We start from the raw sequence: 12,610 nt of genomic DNA on the forward strand, positions 1-12,610 counted from the left end.
CGACTGGCCTTTCCTCGGCCCCACCACGGGTTCCCCCTCGCGGGGCTCGCGACCTCCCCCCGCCAAACACCCACGAGCCGCGGCCTGCCCGCGACAACACTCTTCCCGCGCGCGCACCGGTCCGCCCCACCTCGCGGGCCCCCCACCACACACACACACCTCCGCTGCCGCGCCCAACTTCTCCGCCTCGGGAACCGTGAGCTCTCCACCCGGGGACGCCGCCCGCCGGCCGAGGCGGCCGTGGCGGGGGGGGGCGACACCCTCACGTGGGCGAGGACGGCTCGGTCCCAGACGGTGGAAGGGGGACGCGGTGCGGCCGGGTGGGGTGGGGTGGGCCGGGGGCGGGGGCGGCGTCGACGGCGACGGCGACGGGGAGGGGGCGGCACGCGCACACGGCGAGGGCCGCGGGGCAGGGGCGCGGGGCGCCCGCCCAGGGAGGGAAAGTGCCGAGGCACGACCGGGCCACCAGGAAAACAAGCGCGGGGTCCCACCGCCACACACACGAGGGCGGTCCCACGACGCCTGAGACGCCGGCCGGCCCCAGCCACCCCGGGGCCTCCCACGACCCGGCCCCGCCGCCAGGCCCCGCGTGCGACGGTCCCCCCGCGTACCGCGGAGGGACCCCGTCCGTCCAACCGAGCTCAAACCCCTCCGTCCTCGCCAGATCCGCCGTCGTCCGAGTCCGACCCCCGGGGCCCGCGCCCCGGGTGAACGCCCCCGAGCGAGGCGGCCCGCACCGTGCCCGCAACACCGCCACCGGCTGCCGACTCGCGGCGAGGGCAGGCGCGACGGGCTCCTCGCGGCTGCGGGACTAGGGAGTCGTCGGGACGCCCGGGCGTCCCCGCCCGCCCCCCTCGGCCTCGCCACCGAGAGGGGGGTGTCTCACCGCACGCGCACGCACACGCACGCGCACGCGCGGCCCCGCGCCGGACGCCCGGCCTTGGCGGGACCCTCCCCCGACTCAGAGGGGGGAGGCGCGGGCCGCGGTAGGCAAAGAGCGGCGCCCGGCCCCACCGCGGGGCCGGCGCAGAGAACCCTCCCGCCGCGAAGGCGAGGGGCTCCGCCCACGTGCTCTGGCAGTCGCCAACACCGTGGCCACTGCACGCGCGGGAGGGGCAGCGGCTGGGGGGTCCGGTACCCCAAGGCTCCCTCTCGGATCGCTAGAGAAGGTTTCCTCACCGAGGGGGCGTCGTCCCCCCAACCCATCGTCTCCCCTTCGGGCCCGCCCACGGAGGCGCTCCACGAGCCGCCAAAGTCCACGACTGGGCGGGGTTTGGGAGAGGGGTCTGCGGTATGGGTAAGCACGAGGCCCAGAGGAGCGTTCGCGGCCACAGCCGGGGGCACAACCTCCGCCGCCCCCAGGCCCGTCCATCGGGGGCCCCGAGAGGAGGGAGCACGCCCGAGAGGGGCGGAAAGACCCCCTTCTCTCACAGGCCCCGGCCCAACGCGCTCGCCACCCACGCCCGCGTGCGACCCCCTCCCCCCCGACCGCCACAAACACACACACGTGGGGGGGAGGGTGGGCACACGCGGACGCTCGCCTGGCCCGAGTCAGTCCCCCCCGTGCCACAGCAACACCGTGGGAGGACGACCGCGACGAGGCGGCCCCTGTTTCCCCCAACCGAGGGAGGGAAAACAGAGGCACGCCTCCCTTACCGTCTCGACCCCCCCAAGAGAGCCACTCACGGGACGCACCACCGCGGCGGCGGGGACCCCGAGGAGCACGCTGGGAGAAGGGAACGACACCACCGCTCGGCCTCGGGCACCTGAGGGACGACCTGGAGCGCTCCAGGGGCACCACAGAGGATCGAACGAGGCACGCTCACGCGCCGGCAGGGGCGCGCGGCACAGCGGCGGGACGGCACCCCCCCACCAACGCGGGGAGGACCGCCCACGGGGGCAACACGCCAAGGAGGCGAAGCGAGAGCGTCTGCTGCGTCCGAGGACCACGGCCCCGCCACCCACGCCGTGAGGCAGGGGGCGGGAGGCCGAAGGTCAGGGCCGGGGACCACCACCCCTGCCCTTCCCCACACCCCTCGACAGGCCGGGAGAGCGTGAGGAGAGAGGCGGGGAGGCCCGCGGACAGAACGAGAAGAGCGGTCCCGTTCGCCAAGAACGTCCGTCCCTCGTCTGGCGCGACCTTAAGGCCCGGCCCAGGAGAGCGCGACATCACCACATCGATCAGTCATGCCAGAGAGCCAGGGACCACCAGGCCCCGAAGGGGAGGGGCACGCACAGCGAGGACCATCACCAGAGGAGCCTGCTTCGGCCTCACCGGCGGCACCCCAAACCCCCTCTTTCTTTTTTTTTTTTTTTCTCTCAGGCAAAAGTGGCCGACGACCCCGCGAGTGAGGAGAACGCCTGACACGTGGCACGGAGCCTGCGGGGTGGGGTCGTCGTCTCAGCCACCACCGGGTGCCTGCGGCGGGGAGGGGAGTCACACGGGGTAGAAGACCCAACGCCCCGCCGCCCCGCCGCCCCGCCGCCCTCGGGTGAGCCAGAGACCGGAGGCGGCACCGCGGGTCGGGTCAGCCGGACGCACACACGAGAGCCGGCGCGCAGGCCCAGGCGGGCGGCTCAAGTGGCGAGGGTCGGCTCGGCCACCAGACGGCGATCCAAAGCCCAGAACCCTGCGCGCGTCCAGACTCCCAAAGTCCTCAGCGACAGACGCCAGAGAAGACCGTGTCAGCACCTATCTGGTGGCAAAAAAGGCCCATTTCGGGCGAAAAAAATCACGGCGCCCGGCAGCGGGGCCCACGCACGCGTCGCAGGGGGGGTCACCGGGACCTCGGTCCGGCCGCCTGTCCCCAACACTTCCCCATCCACACCAGCCCCGGAGCTCTCGGGGCCATCTGGTCGACCCGAGGAGCTTGGGGGGAGTGGGGGGGGTGGGGGGGTGGGGGGGAGGGGGGGGTGGGGGGGAGGGGGGGGCGGGCCAAGCGGGGCGGGCAAACGTGGGAGAGGGCCGCGAGCCGGGTCGCCCTCCCCGGTTCACCCGCACGGGCAGGTACCGGTCCCTCCGAGTCTCCGGGCCAAGACTTGGTGAAAGGAAAAGAAATATCTCACTCGGCCGTCTCCGACGAGCGGGCCCCACGGGGGACCGCGCCCGGGCCCGGGCCGCCCTATCCGGGCCACCCAGGACGGCTCGGGCGGGCCGGTCCCCACCCCCACCCCGGCCGGGACTCGCGGCGGGTGGAGGAGAGGGGGCGGGGGAGGGAGGGTGAGAAAAAACTCAAAGTCCGCCGACCAGGACCCCCCGTGGGCACGCTGAAGGGCCGGGTGCGCCCTCCCCGGCCACCCGCGCGAGCAAGGCCCGGTCCGTCCACGTCCACGGACCCAGGGGCACTTGGAAACATTTTGCCCCGGGAGGCGCCTCCCAGGCGACCAGAGCCCACGAGGGAGGGACCGCACCCGGGCCCGGGCCCGGGCCCGGGCCCGGGCCGGTCTCTCCGGGTCACCCCTCGCGGCCCAGGCCGGTCCCCACCTCCCGAGTCCGACTCGGCCAAACATCGGTGAGAAAGAATCCGACCACCGGGAGGGGCCCCACGCGCGCCCGCCACCGAGCCCGTCGCGCCCGCCACCGGCCTAACCTAAACGCACGGGCCCGGGCCGGTCCCCCACCTTCCGGAGCGGGGCGCTGTGGGGACCGCGGAAGAGAGGAAGGGAGGGTGGGGGGGTCGGGGAATGAACGCTCCAAAGGGTGAGCCAGGAGAAAGCCCGACCGACCGCCCATCCGCAGGCGCTCCGGAGGGCGCGGAAGACCCTCTCCCTTCCCACCGCGGCGGCCCGGCCCAGGTCGTGTCGGGTGGCCGGGTCGGTCCCCGCGGCCGGAGGGGAGCGGACGGATGCTGGTCGACCGGGCCAGGCGGTCCCCCGGAGCGGCTCGAGAGCGCGGCGACGGTCACACCCTCATAGACCTGCACGCCCAATCTCAAGCGACAGCAGGAGGCGCCCACGCCTGGGCGCCACCGGGACAGTGGCCACCAGCGTCGCCTGGCTGCCGGAACTCTGCCTCGGGCCCGGCGGCCGACTCACAGCCCTCACGAAGGTCGCCGAAGCTCCAGAGACAAGGGACAATATAAAAGCGGCCGCCAGGTGGCTCCCGACAACCGGCTCCAACGTCCCCGGGCCGGATCCCTGTCGCCGGCCGGCCACCGAGGACGCGGCGGCAGCGCCGGGCCGCCCAAACGCCCGAGCTCAGCCCGGGACGAGGCGGCGGGCGTCTGGCGCGGCGGCCCCGTGTCGTCCATCTCGGAGCTAGCTCCCCGGTCGGCACGACACGACACGGTGCGACCCGGGCAGCAGACGGGGGTGGGGGGGTGGGGGGCGGGGGAAGCCGGGGAGATGTCGCCGGGAGGCTGTCTCGGAGGAGACGCGCTCCCCAACGCGATTCCTGGGCGGGGGGGAAATCCCGCGGAGACGCCGGCGGGGCCCGGGGCGCCCGGCACGGGTTGCCCAGAGGGGCACGAGCAAGATCCCCGGCTGCCCGGACGGGGGGGAGGGAGGGAGGGAGGGAGGGAAGGAGGGAGGGACGGATGGAGGGACGGAGGGACGGAGGGACGGATGTAAGGACGGAGGGACGGACGGAGGGAGGGAGGGAGGGAGAGAGAGAGGGACGGAAGTCGGGGACTGGCAAACCGAAACCAGGCAAGCGCTCAGGGAACAACGCAGGAATTCGTCCAAAGACAACACATCGGTGCTGCGAGGGTGGGGAAAATGCACTTGCGGTCACGAGAACATGGATTTCATAACGGACTGACCACGATCCATCACGGGCCGGGCGGGGGTGGGGGGGGTGGGGGCGGGTGAGGCGGGGGTTGGGGGAATGCGGGCGGCTGGGGGGGAGGGGGCGAGGGTGGAGTCAATAGCCATCCACTAAAGAAACTGAGTTCCGGTACGTCGACACAAGGCAACACTCTGAGTGCGAGTGTGTGTGAGCGTGTGTGTGCGTGTGCGTGCGTGCGTGTGTGTGTGGAGTGCGGTGAGTACTGACAGCGAACCGTAGTCCCACCAGGACCACACCAAACCATACCAACCAAGAAGTCAAGCTGTAGAACTTCTCTGGCCTTTAAAACAAAGAGAAAAGCGTGCACGTATCGCATACGTACACACATTACGTACGCTTGTGGCATACGTATACGTGGACGTGGACGTATAAAGGCCTAGGACAAGCCCAAGCACATCCCGTCAGGGGAGCCTATCCAAAACAGACCAAGACCTCACACAATTCAGCCTCCAGAAAACAAGCGACCCAGTGAGAAAAGTGGGCAGGAGGCCAGAACAGAACATTTTCATTAGAGAAAAAAAAGAAGAAGAGAAAAAAAGAAAAAAAGAAAAAAGAAAGAAAGAAAGAACACAACTTTCTTAGTAAAAACCAAACAAACAAAACACAACAACAAAACAAACAGAAATAAAACAGAAAACCTCTTTTAGTGAAAGAATTCAACGGGGCAACGAAAAAAGCGCACACACGCATCTCTCTGGACGAAGATATTCGGACAGGCACAGGATCTGGAGTTGCGACAGCAAGTTCGTACAAGCAGAAAAAGTGCCTCCTTCCTCCCGATCCAACACGTATTTTTCAAGCTGAGAGAGACCACCACCACCGTGGCACGCCGGAGGGAGGACTCAGAGATGTCACCCGGCGGGTGAGAGAACGGCTCTCCGACAAAAGACAGCAGTATGGAAAACAGAAAGGAAGTCCCTCAAAACACTGCACAGAAAACTACCATGCGACCCAGCAACTCCACTAAGTGCCCACGGAGGGGGTAAAGACGACACGTACATGTCTATCTGTACCAACACCTGTAACGATGTAGAGATAGGTACGGACGCACTGTTAGCGCTCTCTGTGCCCGTACGTCTATATCTATGAGAGAAGGACCGGGTGGGGGGTGGGGGGTGGGGGGTGGGGGTGCGGAGAGAGAAGTGAGACAAAGAGTGGACAGTCACGTGAGTGCAGTAGGTAAGGAAGATTAAGACGACAAACAAACTCCCAACAGTGGTCCTGTAAGTCAACCATCAAGATTTCGATATCATGATGTCATCAAGCACCAACCCTTCTGAAGGGACACAGCGACACACAGGGCTCACTTGGCAGGGCAGTTCAGGACCCTAAAATGACCGTGAAAGGTGAAGCTCGAAAAAGCAATCTTGTTCATCCACGGGGGGAAAATACCGTTCTCCCACGACATTCAAAAATCCTATCAGGGGGCTTCCCTGGTGGCGCAGTGGTTGAGAGTCCGCCTGCCGATGCAGGGGACACGGGTTCGTGCCCTGGTCCGGGAAGATCCCACATGCCGCGGAGCGGCTGGGCCCGTGAGCCATGGCCGCTGGGCCTGCGCGTCCGGAGCCTGTGCTCCGCAATGGGAGAGGCCACAACAGTGAGAGGCCCGCGTACCACAAAAAAAAAAAAAAAAAAAAAAAAAAAAAAAAAAATCCTATCAAAACATTTTAAAACTCTCTTACTCGCTCACCATTTAAAAGGTAGAGAAATAAAAAGAGAGCCAAAGTACGATTTATTGAGTGGTGGACCGTCACAGAAAGCATGCCATGAAAGCCTCCGATTCATTTTGGAAGGTCCTAGGAACAGCAATCTTCAACATTGCTCTCCTGCCTGCCTTCTTGGCGTGGTATCTTTTCTACATCTGGATAAGCAGTCCTAGGTTTTGTGTGTTTGCTTGTTATTCCCCTAACTGAAGATCAGCCTCCAACACGATAACCCTTTGTGCCCTCTGGGTCCTGAACTCTCTTCTCTGGAAGTGCTTTTCTGAATGGGAACGGTTTCACCAACGTCATCGCCTGGAGACATCTTCAGCCTGTCCTCCCCCCACCCGCACCCCCGCCCGCCCCCCACCCTCTTCCTCCTCCTCCTCCTCCTCCTCCTCCTCCTCCTCCTCCTCCTCCTCCTCCTCCTCCTCCTCCTCCTCCCCTTCCTCCTCCTCCTTTTTTTTCTTTGTTTTCTTCAGCTCTCCTTGCGCTGGTCTCTCACACGGTGGCAGCGTTGTCCTAGGCATGCCCAGGTGTCTCCTAACCCCATCCAAGTGATGACTCCCAGCGTCATCATTTTGGGTTTCTTAGCCGCACTTTCGTCGTTCCCGGGCAATTCTTTCTTTTTATTTTCCATGGACGGGGGAGACCAGACCGGGGCGGGGGGCAACACAACGACACACTGCGTGTGACCTGGGAAACAGACACATACACGCCAGGCAATCACCGACAGGCTCTGAAAGAGGATCGGTCCCCGGACACGGGGCACGCACGTTTGTTATCGGTGGAGTCACCGCAGACCGAACGGGAAGCAGCAGACTTTGAACTTGACGCAGCTACCGTTCATCCATTGCGGAAACTGACATTTGAAACACGTAGTTAGGCTCTTGGTGCGATTTCACCTAGTCATTGAAATGTGTGCACAGTGGAACCATGGAAAGTGAGACAACCCCCCCACCCCACTTCTACCAAAGGTCGCCAAATGAAGACTCTCGTTTGTTTACAAACCAAATTTCCTATCCTTAAATTTGGTGGGAGCTTTCCCTAAGGATTGCACGGGAAGGTGACTTCCTCAAGCGTTGGAGTAGTTTTCCTTAGAACTAGAGAATTAGAATTCTGCTGAATGATGAACACACACCTCGCTTAAGTTTCTGCTAGGAAATCCACGCACCATGTGGATCGAACGAAAAGCAAAATGATTTTTTAACAAGGTCTTCTCTCCACTTCAGACGAATTTTACAGGGCGGGGAGGGGGGAGGCTAGGCTTCTCTGTTTTTCATTTAAGGTCCTCTGAAACGTCAGTAAGTGTTCGTGATCCTACTCACGTGTACTCTTGTCCTCCATCCAATCGTCAGTCATCTGGCAGAAGGAGAGCCTGCCTCATCCACGGCAAACAACATTCCGACACTCAATGAGAAAATACATTTCTGGTGCTTTCGCCAAAAATTGCAAAGCCCCTTATTTAAGCTAATGGAATTTAAAAGAAATCCCTAGTACCTAGGAACAGAACAAAGTGAAAGAAACACAACGCACAGACTTGGGGGATAGAAAGAAAGAAAGAAAAAGAAAGAAAGAAAGAAAGAAAGAAAGAAAGAAAGAAAGAAAGAAAGAAAGAAAGAAAGAAAGAAAGAAAGAAAGAAAGAAAGAAAGAAAGAAAGAAAGAAAGAAAGAAAGAAAGAAAGAAAGAAAGAAAGAAAGAGGAGAGAGAGAGAGAGAGAGAGAGAGGAAGGAGAGGAGAGGAGAGGGAGAGGAGACAAGAGGAGAGGAGAGGAGAGGGAGGGAGGGAGGGACGAAGGAAGGAAGGAAGGAAGGAAGGAAGGAAGGAAGGAAGGAAGGAAGGAAGGAAGGAAGGAAGGAAGGAAGGAAGAAGGAAGGAAGGAAGAAAGAAAAGATCTCTCAACCTAAAAGTTTTTGTGACAAACGGACAATCTATGATTTGGTAGGTTAAAAAATATTTTTGGAACGTAAAGTTCTTTGAGACACGAATGGAGAAGAAAACAAGAAAAGGACAATCAGAATTCGGAACCCTCAGAAACCTGAATCGGTCATGAACAGGAACTAGGAAGCCAGGGTGAACGGCGTCTGTGACACCAGTGATTCTGGACTGGCAAAGGGATGATTCCATTTCACCAGCATACATTTTCACACAGTGTCACTTTTTAAAAATGTTTTCTTTTCCCCAGAGTGATGCCAGAGGTGTGGACTCATACATCGAAACATCTTTAGTCTTTCTGTAATAAGGAGACAGAAGTAGGTCCACTGAGACTTGTCGAGCCATGAACGAACGTTTCCATAGGTTATCTTTGGAAAGGATCCAGACATTCCACGAATTCCCCATCATTCCACTTATGCCAACTCTGAAGTTTCTAAAGTGACCCAAAAGGTCTGGGCGAGACTGTTTTTAAGTAGACATACCACAAAACATAACGCTTCTTAAGGAGTTCCTGCACCTAGAGCTATCGACATCACTTGTTCGAGATCCCATGACGACGAGATGGCCCGTGAACACTTCCTGAGACTTCAGACGATGATGTCAGCCATCATCCCCAAGTTCTTTTTCTTGCCGACGAATCTGGTTCACTCCCGTGAACTTACTGGATTTGGGGTCGACGTAGATAGAAGGAAAGGATGACCTCGAACGCTGATCACGCTAAAGACATGCCTAGTTTCATAAAACCCATACCTTGACCTTGGCTATTCTCGGCTGAAGGGTTCAGCCTAGATCACCACCTGAACTTGCCTAAAACCTTTGGGTCCCTTCCCTTTCTAGTGGACTGAATTCCGGAGTGCTCCCTTCTAAGCCATTCAAGAGAGCTCTCTCACGAGTTCATTGTGGCACTCGGATCCCTACGCAGAAACAGGCCAGCTCTAGAAGGGAGCTACAGACATACAGTACCTGTTACCAGGCCCTTTCCAGATTCTGGCACAGCAGTACCAGAAAAATGAAGGTCGTTTCCACAAGGCTTCTAAGGCTAGCACGGCAAAACTTTTTTTTTTTTTTTTTTTTTTTTTTTTTTTTAATTAAAAGAGATAGCTTGTACACAAGGGAGAAGGCGGTGGGTGGGGTGGGGGTGAGAGGCAGCCCCACCCCCCCCACCCCCCGAGTTGCTTGGATCACGAAAGGGAGAGTTTGTCTCGGGATCACTGATCATTTCCAGAAATCCTCCAAATTCTTGGATCATCAGCAGCTGGTTCCACGGTGGCTACCTGTGGGGAATACCAAGTGCTTCCACGAGGGGAAAGAAGCGCATGAGAATGTTCGGCAAGAAAGCACAGGAACAGATAAGGGTTCAATGTACAGCTGAGCTTCTCGTCTTGGGACAACTAGGTATAGTCGTGGGTGGGTGTCCACAGAGGAAAAGTTCATCTTCTTTTACTCCCGCGAGCCTCGTGTGTGTGTGTGTGTGTGTGTGTGTGTGTGTGTGTGTGTGTGTGTGTCTGTGTCTGTGTCTGTGTCTGTGTCTGTGTGTCTGTGTGTGTGTCTGTGTGTGTCTGAGACTCAGGCCCCCAGGGCTGATCTGCTCATGCAATTCCATTTCCCCTCCCCCTCCCCCTCCCCCTCCCCCTCTTCCTCCTCCTCCTCCTCCTTCTATGTACTTCTTTCTGTCGAGGAGATGATTTCCAACTCAAATGCAGACCAAAAGATTTCTAGGTTCCCAAACTTCAGGGTTCCATGGATCAGGGTGTCCAAAATCTGCACAGCGCCTTCAATAACGGCCCTCTTTCTCAGCGCACACAAGTCAACCCCAGACCAAGGCACCCTAAGGGCAAAAACCCTCCAGGATTTCTCCCACCAGACCCCGAACATCAGCACACACACCCTCCCCCAGTTTCTATTTCGTATCGTGTGGGCTCAGGCAGACAACAAACACGTCCATCGTTCGATCATCTTCCTTTGGCGTGTTTCGTGAACGTTGCACCGGCCGAAGAAACCTAAGTGTGCAAAAGCTCATCCCCGTGTAAAAGGCTTTGGCTTCTCAGCGAAGGGGTCGAGCCAAGGGACCTAGGCCCCTCTGTCCACTTTTCACTGGGTTCACTGGCCTCACTGTTGTCCCAAGCGATGGCCGGTCAGATCTCTCACGGTCATTCTTCTTTTGGCCTTCTGGTTTTAGAGAGGGTTTTCAACTGGGGTAAAAAGGGCAGGCTTGTGTGGGGCCCTTTCATGGTGGGGAGGGGGTGGGGGGGGCCCCGTAGAGGTCCCTCCGATTCACCCAATCTCAGGCAGTGCCCTATTCAAAACGTTTGTTTCCGGGCTTCCCCGGTGGTGCAGTGGTTGAGAATCCGCCTGCCAATGCAGGGGCCACGGGTTCGTGCCCCGGTCCGGGAAGACCCCACATGTCGCGGAGCGGCTAGGCCCATGAGCCATGGCCACTGAGCCTGCGCATCCGGAGCCTGTGCTCCGCAACGGGAGAGGCCACGACAGTGAGAGGCCCGCGTACCACAAAAAAAAAAAAAAAAAGAAAAGAAAAGAAAAGAAAAGAAAACAGAAAACGTTTGTTTCCGTCCCACCAAGAGCCCACCTTTGGAGAGATTCCCTGCCTTACACGTCCTCTCCGCTCCTCCTATTCATCCACCGTGATCCACCACCACCACCACCACCACCACCCCGCCGGCCGACCTGATCTGTTCACCCTGAAGCTGGCAAGCAGTAAGGGTGCTCGTGAAGCGAGGATCCGTTGGGATTGGCCAAGATGGCAAAGTGGCGGCGGGGGCGGCGGCGGCGGTGGGGCGGGGGGGGGGGTTATGTGGAGGGGACTCGGAAAGTACGAGGTTACAGCTAACAGCTGCTGCTGGCAGATAGGTCTTTGAAACAGGCTGGTGGCGCCCTGGACTTTGATACCGTCCGTTCTGACCATTCCTGTTCTCCGTGAGAAGGGTGTTGGGCCCAGGATCGGCCACCCCAAAACGGGCCTCCGTGGCACATTGACGATTTTGAGCGAAGGGGGACTCCAGAAGCAGCCACGTTTGTCCGAGGGACACTGGGATTCTCCTCTGTGTCTCCCTGAAAGCGAGACATCCATCTCTCGGCTGAAAGGTGCACTCCCTGCCTCCGGAGGTAGGAGGCCGCCGCCGCGATCGGCAAATTAGGGCATTCGGGCCCGAGAAACCTTCGGAGACAAACACTGCGGACCACCGCAAACCCGAGCTCTGTTTAGCTTCTTCCTTCGCTCGCTCGTTCGCTCACGGCACACCCCAAAACCTAAGTCTCTCGGTCCGGTTCCCTGTCTGTCTCACCCATGTACCGTTCGTTCCTCGGTCTGAGCAGGAGAGACGCCGCCCGCTTCAGCCACTTCTCAGCCCTCGAATGAAAGGAAAGGTCACCCCGCTCCCCCCACACACCTTCGTCTCTCCGCGCCTTGGGCCCATGTTACTTTATTTTTATTTTTATTTTTTTGCATTACACGGGCCTCTCACTCTTGTGGCCTCTCCCGTTGCGGAGCACAGGCTCCGGACACGCAGGCTCAGCGGCCACGGCTCACGGGCCTAGCTGCTCCACGGCACGTGGGATCCTCCCGGACCGGGGCACAAACCTGTGTCCCCTGCATCGGCAGGCGGACTCTCGACCACTTTGCCACCAGGGAAGCCCATCGGGCCCATTTTAGAATGAGTCCAGCCACAGGAACTCAAGAGGGGTAGAGGGGGAGATCTCCCCCTCCCCCAAACAGGAAGGCACCTGGAACCCCGTTCCCACCGGCCACCCGGCTCCACTTTGGGTGCGTTAGTTTGCCTCCTCCGGATCTTTAAATGATCTTCCACGTGTTATAACAGACTCACAAGGAGAGAAGCTTACGCATGTATTTCTTCTGAGTTTCATGCGACACGGGGAGCCCTCCTAAGAAAACAAAGAAAGACCCAGAGAAGCGTCCGAACCTAACATCTCTTCTGTTGGATCTGAGCAAAGAGAGGCAATCTGAAAAAGCAACTATACTCTGGCGGGGGTGCGGAGTGTGTGTGTGTGTGTGTGTGGGGGGGGGGTGTGTGTGTGAGTGGGGGTGGGTGAGGGGGGGGTGGGTGGGTGGGGGGCGCGGGCGATGCCAAAGGAGGATGAGAACTCTTAGAAATTCTTAGGCATAGAAAATTAAGACGGATCCGGGCCCGCGCCTCTCCTTTTCTCGTGCGT

This window comes from Kogia breviceps (genome assembly GCF_026419965.1).
Source record: "Kogia breviceps isolate mKogBre1 chromosome 20 unlocalized genomic scaffold, mKogBre1 haplotype 1 SUPER_20_unloc_2, whole genome shotgun sequence".
NCBI lineage: Eukaryota > Metazoa > Chordata > Mammalia > Artiodactyla > Physeteridae > Kogia > Kogia breviceps.